Here is a 13,550-nt window from a genome sequence, read left to right as displayed (position 1 = left end):
CTGAGCTGTGTATGTTCTACTAACACCATATCAGTTGGGACTAGAACGTGTCATCCTAAGCAATATTATAAACGTGGCTGAGCACAATAATCATTGATAAACAAGGCATGTAAGACGAACACATTGTACCAGTTAGCTGATTAATAATCCACAAACATTTGTTACAGGAGGCACCAGGAAGCCAAACAGCAACCTGTAAGAGGCAGACAGGAATTTTTAGTACTTACCACTCCAGTGACAACTGTCCATCAACAATAAGAGGAAGCTGTTATGAATTCTCTGAAGAGAACTGCAAGAGAATGCAGCTACAGAATGCAATCCCTCCAGCCATAACTGTGGGAATAAAGCTGCTAACATACCCTTTTTAAAAGTTAGTGTCAGGTGAGGGATTTCACCAGCTGTAATACCTCAACTGTGATAGATGTATCTACCCACCCTGCACTGGAGTAAATCACAAGTTACAACATGAAGTTGGAGTGGACGAAGTCCTGTCACACAGGCTAACAAGCAGGTATATAGCACACATTAATAAAAGGAAGTCTAAAGTTGTTGCAAAATACTAGCAGCAGTATCAGGACCAAGGAGCATGAGTAACAGAGGAGAAGGGCCTCATTTAGGGGGAAAGTGTGACCCGACAGACATCAGCCAGACCTCACCTGGCTCTAACCCACACACCTATCACCCCTCAGGACCCCCACTCCACACTCAGCTCCCGAGCAGCTTACAATCGTTTCCCACCTCAGCCTTTGCTCCCTGCGAGCACAGGCTGCTCACACCACCACTTTTCTTGTCCTCCACAACCTCACACCTCCACGAAGCGACGGGGAAGGCCGTCACCACACCGCCAGCTGCAGAGACCTCCCCACCCCGGCAAGGGCCGAGGCAGCGGGAGGGGACCGGACCGCAGATCACCACTGTCAGGCCAGGCCGAACCCCACCGCAGGGCTACCCCCGCCTCCACCCCAGGAAATAAAACACAGAAGGCAAGCCTGCTGCAGAAGATGAGCAGAAAGAAGGCGGCTGAGCAGGCACGGGAAGAGAGAGGAGAGAGCACCGCTGACCGCCCGGCCCCTGACAGACCCGGCCGCAGGGTAGCGACCGGATGGCCAGCGGACCCCCCACGCCCCCTCAGGCCCCGTTCGGCTGAGAGGCAGGGAAGGAGGGAAGCAGGCCCGGCCGCTGCCCCTCAGCCCTGCGGGAAAGGGGCTCCCGGAGTGCCGCGGCCGCCTCACCTGCGGGCCCGGCTGGAACGAGCCGCCACCGGCTGCTCCCACCCATCTGCACCAGCCCCGCTACGCGCGGCCCCTTAGCAACCACCCTCGCTCTCCCATTGGCCGCGCCGCCGTGCCGCTCCCGCCCAATCCCGCACGCGGATTGGCCGGAAGGCGAGCTGAGGGTGGGAGCATGTTCCAGCCGGGCTGCACGGGCGTCATTGGCTGGGGGAGACGCCGCGGGGCGGGATACTGCGGTTCTATTGGCTTGGGCGCCTCTCAGTCAGGCGGAGGGCGGTGATTGGCGTCCCTGGGCGGGGCGGGGCTGGGCCGGGCTGCCGGGTCCTGTGGGGAGTTGCGACTGCTGCCGCCATGACAGAGCGGGGCTGCGGCGGGCTGGTGGGCGGTGGGGAGCGGCGGGAGGAGCGGGGACAGGAGCGGGGACGCGAGGGTGAAGCACCAGCCTCGCCGCTGGCCGCTTCCTGCTGTCGGAGCCAACACCCCTGCCGCGGGGGGGAGGCAGCCAGGGGAGCTGCTCCAGCTGAGGTGCATGTTTGCCCCTCAGTGACATGGAGATTGTTGGTCCTGAGGCCAAGAACCTCTCCAGTGTGATGCAAGGCGCTGATAATCCGAGTGTGCCCAGTTGCCGAACACTGGTCACAAAATGCTACCTTACAATCAAAAATCATTTAGGAATGATATCTTAGAGCCTTAAAAATGGTGGCTGGGCCTTCAACACGTTGGTTTTGTTTCCCGCGGGCCCCCTGGCCACCTCTGTGCAGCAAACCTGGCACTGGGGTGCAAGCTGGGATCAACTCTTGGGCCTCACCAGCAGGAGTGAAGGGGTCTTCCCCCGGCCCCTCAGAGGCACAGCAGCACCCATCCGGTTCCCTCCCACCAAGTGGGACATGTGACAGGGACAGTGAAATCCATCCAGAGGTAGATGGAGCCTGCCACGTCTGGAAGGCACTGGAGGAAAACAAATAATAGAATAAAAAATGTCTGCAATGTGATGTTTATAAACTTGCTTTTCTTGTAGTGTCCCAAAAGAGCCACGTTACGTTGCTAGTAACATCAACTGTTCCTAGCTATGTTAATGGTTGCTTTATATAACTGGATGGAAAAATCCTCTCCCTTGCAGACATTTTGTTTCCTCTGTTTACAGGGAGTTGGAGCTTCCTACGTAGAGAAAGCTCTCAAGGAGCAAGTCACATTTTCCAGAGAGTTATGTATCTGGAGAGATGACTAACTGCTGAAGACTGAGTCATGGTGAAGGAGGGAGTGCTGAGGAAGGGTAGAGAGGGGACTGCTGAAATGACGGCAGAACAGAAACAGCAGCAGCCCCTCGGCGAGCGTTCTCCTCACTTGCTACAGATATGATCCCACAACACTCAGTCAAATGAGAGCTGGTTTCCTTATCTTCAGCTTTTAATTAACCTTGTGAAAATACCCAGTGTTTATGGTGGCTGCTAAACTTGTCAGTGACTCAGCCGGGCTGAGGTTTGGTATGTCTGAAGGCAGCTGAGTTATGCTTGTGATCAAGCAATGAGATAGGCTTAGTAGATAAACTTCCGGTATCAGCCTCTTAACTAAGTATTTGAAGAATGTGTTTAAATGTGATTACAGAAAATTGCACTCCAATTGATTCCAGGTGTACCTTGGCTCCTCACCATTGATCCAGGCAGGAAAACACAGATCCAGGCAGGAAGACACACCACGAACCAGAGTTGAGCCTTGAGGCAAGGCATTTATTTTAAAGCCTTGAGGCTGTTGGAGATTTCTCTGCCCTGAGAGAAGTTCAGCTGTTAGAGCTTTCTTAAGCACGCCTTCACAAAGCAAACCAAACTCTTAACTGCCCACTGCTTGCTGAGAAGTGAAACATAGGGTGGTCTTTTATACCAAGGGTGCTCAGATACATCAGTGAGGAATGAGAGGTGAGAACTGGAGGGGACTGGAGAGGTGGCAGCACAAATTCATGGGTGGCTGTGGCAGTGGGAGGCCAGCTCCTGAGCTGTGCTTATTGCAAGAAGAAGGGATGTGGTGGAAAAGGTGCTGTGTCTCCAGAAAGGGAAGGAGGAACCAGAGGAACCAATGCAAGTCTGTTGGTGTTTTGCTCTGGACAGTGTTGGGGGGTTCCAGTTGCACCTTCTGGTGCAGGAGCAGAGATGGCTAGGAGGGAGCAAGGAGTACAAACCCAGCTTTGGGCTATTAAAACAGCCTGTGAGCCGTAGCTTGCAAAAGAAGCTGTCCTCCCTCTGAGTGTGCGGGGAGCTGACGTTGTTAGGCCAAGCGGGTGTGATGGTGAGCACCGCGGGGCTGGTTAGCCGTGGGAGCTGTGGTGTGGGCCGTAGGTGGAGCGCTCTGGCCCGGAGCCAGGAGCCAGGCTGTACCACTCGCAGCAAACAGCTCATGCTCAGGAAATGCCATCTGAGCAGTTGCCCAAACCATCCCGTAAAGCAAGGGTGCTGGGTAGAGCTGAGCTTCATTCCCAGCCTCATAGGGAGGGATTTGGCAGGTCCTGCCCAGCAGATGCTTCTGTCTGATGTTACTGCAGAGAAGTGGGATGGGGGTGCCCAGGAATACCCTAATGCTCTAGAGACAGGAGGATCCCTCTTTAGTGTGGCTATTGCAAAAGAAGCCAAATGTACATGCTGGAAACTGTAGGCACAGGAAAAACACACAGCTTTGCCTTGGGCTTTGCGCATGCACTTACCTCTGTACAACGAGGCCAGAAAAAAGGCTGATGATAATTTCACATTTTTAAACCCAGCAATTGGAAAGGTACTAGGCAGAGAGAACTCAATGTGGTGCTGAGCCAGCCTGAGACACCCCCATGCAACACCGTGGTGACAGTCACCTTTTGTTCTTCACATCCCTCTCTCTTTTGGCTGTTGCTGCCACAGGGAACTCAAACCCTTTTTCTGCTTCATTTCCCCTGGCCCAGCTTTTCTCCTGCTCAGCAAAGTCGCTGTGCTGAAGGACTCCCAGGGACTTTGCACCTCTGAGGAAACCTTTTTGCCAGAGAAAACACCGGGGTGTTGATCCCTGCCAGTGTAGCAGGAGCAAAAGGGAAAAGATCTCTTATGACAGGGTTTGATTGCCAGCTGAAAATAAGCGAAGTGCCTGTCAGTGACATGTGAGCACAAAAAAGCTTTACAGATGGAAATAAAAGCAGCGCTTTTCCCTCTTCGCCTGCTCTGCCTTCCCCGCAGTGCCAACGAGGCATCGGCTTGCAGGCTGCAGAGCCGTGTGCTGTTCGAGACCATGCTGGATCTGGATGTGCAGTGCTCTTTGGTCTCTTACGTCTTTTCTGAAAATGGTGTCTAAAAGCGTAATGGGCACTTTGCAGATCTCTAAATAGACCAGCCTCTGTCCTGAGGAGCTGACAACGTAAGGAGACAAGTGCGAGGGATGGGAGAACGGCTGCATCACAAACTAGCCGGGGAGGTGGCACGTGGCCCACCTGCTCAGTATTTTTCCATCACATTCAGCTGCTCCTTGCCAACTTCCAGCTCTGTCACCCTCCTCAAAAGCTTACGCTCTGGGTTTATTTAGCACGCTATTTATTTCCTAATTATAGAACTTAACTGACTAACCTCAGCCCTACCGGGTTACTGCTGTCCACCTTTTTGTCCTCTGTAGACCAGAGGCTCTGGTCTCTTCTTGTGGCTGAAGGCAGTTGCTAGAGACTTTCTGACTCTCTTTTTTTTGTTTTTCTACCAAACCCAAGAGGGCTCTGACTGCTAATAGAGGGAGCTTCACCATTTCAGAGCAGATGGGCTGTTGCATTCCGAAATTCCCTAGGCCAAAAGAGAAATGCCACTGAGCTGAGCACTTTACCAGTCTGTGCTCCGCCGCTTCTATCCACGAATTCCCGGCAGCCAGCTCACTCCTTTTACCCCACATCCAGCCACAGCTGCTGGCTGGAGGAAGAGGTTTTGAAAACCACTCCCCAGCATCAGCAGTGCCGCCGGTCCTGCTTCTGGGTGCTCCATGGCACTCGGACGCTGCCTGGCTCCACAAGCAGACTCAGCGCTCTAGGGGAAGGATCCGTCTGTATCCCTGAGATGAATTTGTGCCACAACACTCCTGAATTTTCTAGGGAGTCTGGTTAGGTGAAATTCTACTTCCTGCACCAAAAGCTGCTGGGCTGAGCAGATCTGTTCTCTACAGCCACCTCCAATGCCGCCTCTTGTTTGCTCACAGCCATTTCTGCCCCTTTATCATGCATTTTGGTAAATCAAGACACAGCTGCAGGAGCCAAGCGGTGCTTTGGTGTGACACCTGGCCCTAAAGCCATCTGCACAACCAGGGGGTTGCACGCAGGGGAGGCTTTGTGAGAGCAGCAGGTATCTGGCAGGCAGCGAGAGCAGGGAGAGGAGGTATCTGTGGTGGAAAGCAGGATGGATTGGAACAAATTAATGTAGTAAAGCCAGAAGGATGTATGAGCTTCTCCTGGAGTGTTTCCAAGATGTCATACTGAATAAAGGAAACTGTTTGTCTTCTGTTTAATTCTGAGTGGTCTGTCTGACATTTGCCATTATACTGTGTTCATGAGGTTGGCGTTTGGAAAGACTGTGATTATCCAACCTCAGAAAGCCAGCAAGGGAGACTGCTAAAGCCACATTTTTTTTCAGTGGCTGCTTGTGAAACACTTTCTTGGGAAAAGTTGCCATAGAAGTAGTGGTGCATGAGGAGAATGAAGGGTTGCAATCTCGCAAACTGAAGTGCTTAGTGAACCGAACAGTGGGATGATCAGCCCCCTGTAAAAATCCAAATTTTAGTATTGCCTGAGGAATGGGGAAGAGACTCTTCTCAGAGAGCAATATTTATGGAAACAAAGTGAGCGGAGGTGGAAGCTACTGCCTCGTGCCAAAACAGTGGAATAGGGACAGGTCTGGGAGGTAGAGAGCACACAACTGTGTTTGGATGAGGGTGAGTATGGAGGAAATGGTTACGGCTGTGCTTTGGGGGAAAGGGTGATGGTGTTGGGGTGCAGAGATCCAGAGCTCTGTTTCCTGGAGGTGTAGAAGGAAAGCGGGGGTGAGGGGAAACAGGCTTGATGATGCTGGTGTGGGGAGGTGGGTTGTGGGTGAGGCTGGTGGGGACCACGGGAGTATGGTTTGGGGGGTGGGCAGATGGGGAGGAGGCAGTGGGGAGCAGTGGGATGGCCAGGATGAAGGGATAATCCGGAGCATCCTCATCTGCTGGATGCTTTCCTGGAGATGCACTGGCAATCACAGCTGAGGGGGGAGGGTCTGCGGCCACATGCAGAGGTGAGCTGGGGGTGACGACCCTGTTCCACACACAAGGACCTGGCAGGCTGCAGATCAGCCTCCCAAGAAAACACAGCAACTGCAGAGCTATGGCAGTCACTGACCCCACACCACTCCTCCCGCTGACCTCACCTGGCTTCACAGGAGCAGCACTACCCTTTTGAAAACACTGCCTGTACCACCACCGAGTTAAATTATTGCATGGGCTGGAGGAAGTAAACAGTGCTGCTGACGCTGTGTAATGATCACTTCTCCGGGCTGACTCCACCGTGGCTCACTGCGGGCTCCACCTTGCTCTCAGCCTTTTGGAAATGACGTCTGATTTACCACGTCTGCTCAGAACAGATCAGCTTTAAGATCCTGATCCCCAAAGTTCCCATCAAATCCATCCTTGGATTTGGCAGTAATGCTGCAGGAGGATTTTTCTGGAGTTACACAGGGCTGGGCATGTAGGCAGTGTTGCAGGACTGGGAGGATACATGGCTGAATGATGGTGGTGGAGGTCCTGCTTCCAGATCATCAAAGAGCTGCTGCCCTGGCGGAGGCTAGAGGGTGCTGTGCTGCAGGGAATGGGTGTCCTTCTCCCTCCCCGCTCAGCATCCCTTCAAAGGCAGGTAAAAATTTGCAGGAAACGCTGCCTTTGAGCTGAGATGAAGACCAAGGTGCTGGCTGTAGTTACTAGCAACCTCGGAGGCTTTTTCAGCTCTGTCTAGCTCATTAGTTAGCACCCAGAAGGTGACATATGGGGAGGGTGGCTTTCCTTAGATGGATGAAAAAGCAAAAAGGAGGGGACAGAGGCAGAAGTGGGAAAAGAAGTAAAAATGAGGAACAGATTAGAAGATAGGGAAGCCGAGTGGAACAAAACCAGAAAACCGAAGGAAGAAAACAAGATGAAACCAATACAGAGGATCACATCAGCTGCTGTGTCCAATTAAGGGCTTCAGACCTGCTGAATGATGAAAAGGGAGATTTGCTTGGGAGTAAAATCAAGGACCACTTCTTGCTCGTGGTGGCTGAGGCTGAAAAGCCCTCGGCTGATGGGGCAGGATCAACTCCTGTTTACCCAGCTGAGGTGTGGCTAATCCTGAGCCCAGCAAAGAGCAGAGCTGAGGAGAGGCAGAACAGGCAAGGGGGGCACAGGAGACAGGGCTGTGTTTGTACAGTGGCTGACAGGCAGCTGCAAGACCAGGCAAGAACACGACACGCTCCCAAACAAGCAGCTCTCTGAGCAGATCACTGCTCCCTGGAAAGCCTGCCAACTAACCACAGGCAGCCAGAGCGAACGTGCCTCCCGTGTGGGGCTGCACGTGCTCTGCAAAACACAGCCCTGCCACCCCGAAGCTGCGGTTGGGGGGTCACTGTCCTCACTGCTGGCAAATCTGCTCTGTCTGGCTGCCTGCAGCAGGTGAGGCAAACGTGCAGGTGTAGCTAGAAGGGGAGGAAGCACAGGTAGATGTTTTCTGACATTCCTAGGTCTTGCAGAAGACAACCTACCAAAAGTGAGAAGATGCAGCCATGACAAAGGAGGAGGAAGAGCGCAAAGGAGCCCCATTTCACAGCTACCCTAAAGGGACTGCACCTCCCTCTGGGGTCATGGGGACGTTCTGGTGTTCTTTCAGGTGAGCAGTGTCCGTACAGCGTGGCATGTCCGTGAAGCCAGCTCTGCTCACAGAACTGAGGTCTTGATGTAGGTGACTTCCCTCCTGTTTTCCACCTCGAGCCTGGTGGCTCGATTGTTTCTCAAACAGGGTTCGTTACCTGGTGTGAAAAAGCCAGTCTTACACACAGAGCTGAGATACCAGTTTATTCCATATTTGCGCAAGGATGGGTGCTAGGTGGTAATTCCACAAAGCTAGCACACTACAGAAAAGAACTTCAAGGTATTTATATACTTCAAACTACACAAATACACATTTACTGTAATGGCCATTGGTTAGTTTCTTATCACTTTGTCCCTTATTGGTTATTTATATTTAAATTAGCCTCGCTTGCTATGTAAATTAGCGTGCATGCTCCTTACAGGTGTGGGAGGGCAAGTCTTTTTAGTCTTGAATTGAGTCGGTGGTCGTGATCCCCCCCTGTCGCCTTTACCTTTCCCCTAGTTACTGCTGATTTTTGCTGACTTCATGCTTCTTGGGCAGTCATCCAGCCTTTCACGCCTTCTGGGGCAGGATGTTCTCTGCTTATCAATCTTTTAGCTCCTCTTCGAGGTATAGTTGTTAGCAAGGCCTGTATCATTTATACAAAGTATCAGACTTACACAATAGAGCCAGTGATTAGTGGTCCTTGACCTGATGAGGAACATTTGTAGGGGCTACAAGGTAGGATAGCAAGGACTGGAAGGGAGCATCCTAAACTGGACATGGGTTACCACACAGGCCCCTAATAACTGCCCTGGCCCCACCACACATGCCGAAGAAGGTCCTGGGGCTGTGTCTGTAGGTTCCTGGGGATCATCTCCAGGAGGCACAAACAAATCCGGCCCACAACATGGATGAAAGGGAATGGTCCAGGAGGATGCAAAGCCCTGTTAGGAGTTAAGAGGGGCTGTGAAACCCACATGTTTTCACTCACTGTGTCTACTCTGGATGTCTCCAGCGTGCCACTGTTTTTACTGCTGGGGCTGTCAGGGCAGTAGCCCATTGCCAGCTGGGGACTAGTGGGGGACTCAGCACTGGAGCTGGGGCTGTTGAACTCTCTCAGAGCCACTGGGAGGATGCAGAATAGGTGGAATTTGCATCCGGCATCACCTGAGCCCTGCGGCAGGACAAGGAGGTGAGAGGGAACAGTGAAATGTGAAAATGCCTGGAGGGGGTTTGATGGCAGAAGGCAAATCGGTTCATGCTGTAATAAGGGTCTGGCGGAGGCTGGACAAGGTAACTGATGTGGTGGGAGATCCCACTGAGAGGGAGGGGTGATTGCAGAGAACAGATGGGGTATGACTAACAGAATCGATGTCTTAAAAAACACGTTAGTATAAACTTCCCAGCAGGGAGAAACACTCGTGAGACTTTACAAGGGTCCGATACAAAACTAAGCTCTAGGAAATCTCCTTTGGAGGAAATTTGTGAAGCAGCCAGGGGATGGGTGGATACCCCTGCCCCTCAGGACACTCTTATTCCTGCTAAGCAGGTTCTTCACCACTCCAAACGGTGTGTATGGAAACTGTGTGGAGATATCTGTGGATGTGTAGAGCTCTCAGCTGGCTTCTTGCCCGACAGCTGTTGTTGCTGCTGAGACAGGAGGTAGCACGGCCCCAGGCAGAGTGCTTGGGGAGGACCCAGCGGCCCTGACAGTCCTGCAGTGTCCCCTGCTCCGGCCTTGTGTCCTCTTGGGTGCGTGCTGCCCCCGGGGCTGGCTACGTGCACTTCTCCATGGCAGGTCTGGATGCTCTCACCAGGCAACAGCCCCGGCTGGGCCGTGGCTCTCACAGATGGGTTTCATTGAGGACACATGTCTGGCTTGGAGCTTGTTTTCATTTCCTTGTGAGGGAAGGAGGAGTCACGGGAGAGGAGGAACTGAGCGGCTGATCCGGCTCTCCTGGACACGGACCGTGGTGCCAAATGAGCTCCTGCTGCGGTTTCCGCTGCGGCTCTGGAGGCTGCAGCCCAAGGGGCAGGAAACGGTGGAGAAGGAGCTTCAACTGGTATGCCAGCGGTGTAGGATCTGTCCAGGATGGGAGAGAGATTGAATCAAAAGGGGGAGGCTCTGGTATGGGTCTTGGGATGGGGGGGATGTATGGCTCTTTTCCAGCACAGGAGCTCCTGCAGCAGCTCCAGCTGAAGGCACCAGGTTCCAGGAGCTTCCTCCCAGATGAGAGGTCCTACAGGAGCCAACGTCCTGCATCGATGGTCACCAGCCACCCTGCAGAGGGGCACAGCTGTCTTCAGGTGGCCTCCAAGAGCCAATTTGGTCTGCAGAAACCAAGGGAATAAGGAGCTGTCTTTGAGGTGTGATCACCCTGGATGCCCCCACGGGGTCGGACATCTGTGAGAGAAAGGGAGGTGTGCAGGGACCTGTGCTTTCCTGCTACAACCAGCCATAGATGTAGCTACTGAAGTGTGTCTTAAAAGGCCCCAAATATGCCTCTCTTCAGGAAGAAACGAATCCCAGAGCTGTGGCAGATCTCCTCTTGCCTGCCAGGCTCTGGGGGATCAGAGCAAGTGGGAGGCATGGAGAGGGTGGGATGGGCAGAGTTCAAACCTTCTCATTATGCTCCGAGATACAGAGATCAAAAGGCAACTTCACAAATTAATAAGGCCCCTGCCTGGGCAGAGCCTCTCCCAGCACCAATGGGTGGGAGGGGAGTATGCTGTAATGAGCAAACTGCCTCTTCTTCACCAGCCGGTAAGACAGGTTCTGGGCTCCTTGCAAACCCGCGGCCCAGCTTGTTAGAGTTCATTAGTGTTGTTACATATTCATATAGCATTAGCGCCATCATGCCCCTGATGTTTAATCAGGCTGCAAGCTTGCCTTGAGCCCTACAAGTCTTGGAGGACCTTCCATCAAGTGTATGCCAGAAGCACGCGCACCAAATTGATGGCTTGAGTAAGGAGGGGTCTTGTGAGCATGATAACAGGACAGAAACCCAGGTTTCTGTCCCTTGTCACAGAAACCTGGGTTATCAGAGGAACCTCGATGATAAAGTTATCAAGTGCACAATTTAGTGCTTTGTGTCAAGGCAGGAGCTTGCCAAGAGCTTCCTGAAACAGAACAAAAGAGCCCCGGCTTATCTGCCTACAGCATCTGCTTGGGCACGGTCAGGCTGCTCGCTGCTGCTAATCCAGAAGCAGTTTCCACAGTGCATCACGTTGTACCACAGAATGTCAGTTCGTGTTATCGGGTGAGTGCTTTCAACAAACAGGCGAGAGAGGGGCAAGGCGAGTCTGGGATGTGGGCTCTGCTCCATCTATCCTGGGCAGTCCTCTGAGACGGGCACCGCAGGGAACCACCACCACCACCACACAGGGGTTTAGTCCTGGCCAGTGATCAGTGCTGATCCATTGTCAGCGGGGACCCAGCTATTTCCCAGGGTGATTCCTCCTGTAGCAGATACAAATGACCCTTGGAAATGCTGCTGTTACCACTGGCTGTGGAGGAGATGTGTGTAAGAAGCCAAGCCTGTGTGTCTACCTTTTAGATGGACAAAATAAAGGGAGACATGTCCTTCCCTCGAGTCCCTCCAGCCCTTGGTTTCCCATCTATCAAATGAAGGTGAAGGCCACACCTTTTCTGTGGGAGATATGTATGGATAAATCGTTAAAGACTGCAAAGCACTCCAATTCAGAGAAGAGTGTTATATAAAGGTACTTATATTAAGCACCTTACACAGACACACCAGCTCTAAGCTGGACATAATCTTGTTTATTGAGGTTAGAGCAAAGGACTTGCAGTTAAATTATCTGGGATCTCATCTGAGCCCTGACACGAACAGCAGTGGGAATGGAGCAAAACTGGGGGACGGTGCTGCCCTTTGCCTTCTTCCTTTTAAATCACAAAATTTTACATACCCTGAAGGGCACTCCGTAGCTGTACTGAGCTTTCCATGCCTTGAGGATATTCAGTGTCTAGGTTTTTGAAGTTCTTGGTACTTCAACATTAGCATCCTTAAACATAAAGCCTGAATTTAAAGAAACTGTTGCCCTTTTGGTGGAAAGGGCAGAGAGTGTGGAAAGCTTTTTTTTCTCTAGAAAATAAAGAGAGAAGTTCAGCTACATGCAAGGCTTGTCCTGGCCAGTGGATGTATTCTGCAGCCATTGGAAACCATGCGCTGGCACGCCGGCGGGCAATGACACTGGCTGGGGCTGCAGGAGGTGAGAGATGCTGGCACTGAGCACTTGGTTATCCTGTTAGAGGGATTTAGGAGCAGACTGGGGCTTAATCCTCTGTGAGGGTGCCATGGATCACATCTCCTTCCTATTCCGCGTGGCTGACACGTGTGGCAGGATGGGAGGCTTGATCGCACAGGGCAGGAAACCTTCCCAAGCCCTGTGCTGTGGCCTAAACCACAACCTTGAGCTCTAGGAAAGAGCTGTGCCTGCGAGGGACGGGGCTGGCTACCTCTGCCAGGGGTTTTTTTGGGCCCCTGATGCTGGGGTGAGGGAGGAAAACCACGTTGCAGGGAGCATTGTGGGAGCATTTCGGGTGGGGAATCCCTTTGGGGTGTGATGGCTGCCTTTCTTTTGGGATAAACCTAAGCCAGTGAACTTCTTTATAGAACAGATAGCTGAAACAATAGGGGCAGTCACCCCAAAAAATATCCATTTGAGGGCTGAGCAGGACTTGGAGGGGGGTGAGGGGGTGTCATTGCTACCTGATGGTGGGAGGGAGAGGTCCCGTGGCTCAGAGGTGAGTGTCTGAGGGGGAGTGGGGAGAAGGAACACGAAACTGTGGTGATACCTGAGCCACTACTGCAAACTCATCAGCCATGAGACGCACCCTGGCTGGTTTTATGGTGGATGGAGGCTTTATGCTTGAGCAAGGGGCAGGCTGTGTATTGTTCACCTCCCTTGTTCACAGGAAAACACCTTTGTATAAGCTTGGAAATAAAGAGGATTGCATCAGAGAAATGCACAGCCCCATCACCTATTTTCCTCTTTATCAGCCCAGCTACGGGAACCAGGATATTGGCTATCTGCATGGCTCAGAAAGGGTTACGGCACAGCAAAGCCTGGCAGATCTCATGCAGAAAAAACCAAACCCAGTGGTAAATCCTGCTATAACAAGGCCTAAGTAGTCCCTGCAGAAGGGAGTGAAATTATGCCTGACCTTCGACCTACCCAACTCTTTCAAGTAGAGCCATCCCTTGCGAAAACTTGGCGGCTGTATGAACCCGGGGTGTGGTGTTCGCCTGTGGGGGCTGTCTCCATTCCTCACTGCTTCCCTGCCCTTGACAGGTTGCTCCTCTTTCTTTTCTGTCTCCTATATCCAGAGCTTCCCTCTTCCAGCTGTGACAGCACAGGCTCTTCCCAACCCCAATTTCTCACTAGGACCCCACGCTCCATCGCAGGTCTCCATTCAGACAGCCACTTCTGCCTCCAGGAAGCACTGTCCCTATGGAGAG

The 13,550-nt window shown here is 52.5% G+C and overlaps 1 protein-coding gene across 2 annotated transcripts in view; it reads right to left on the bottom strand.

Moving 5' to 3' along the window:
- Nucleotides 1-1,299, bottom strand: part of ABHD2 (abhydrolase domain containing 2, acylglycerol lipase) — a 43,165-nt gene extending 41,866 nt beyond the window's left edge. Inside the window, exon 1 of one of the 2 annotated variants that reach the window (XM_074880327.1) lies at nucleotides 1,233-1,299. The gene's annotated coding sequence lies outside the window, so the exon portion shown is untranslated. Of the gene's footprint in view, nucleotides 1-227; nucleotides 418-1,232 lie in introns of those variants that run through there. The other variant, XM_074880328.1, reaches the window with a different exon arrangement.
- Nucleotides 1,300-13,550: the final 12,251 nt, after the last annotated feature.

Source organism: Strix uralensis, chromosome 11 (assembly GCF_047716275.1).
Source record: "Strix uralensis isolate ZFMK-TIS-50842 chromosome 11, bStrUra1, whole genome shotgun sequence".
Lineage (NCBI taxonomy): Eukaryota > Metazoa > Chordata > Aves > Strigiformes > Strigidae > Strix > Strix uralensis.
Note: the sequence above shows the minus strand (reverse complement) of the source record. Positions and strands in the feature narration are given on the sequence as shown.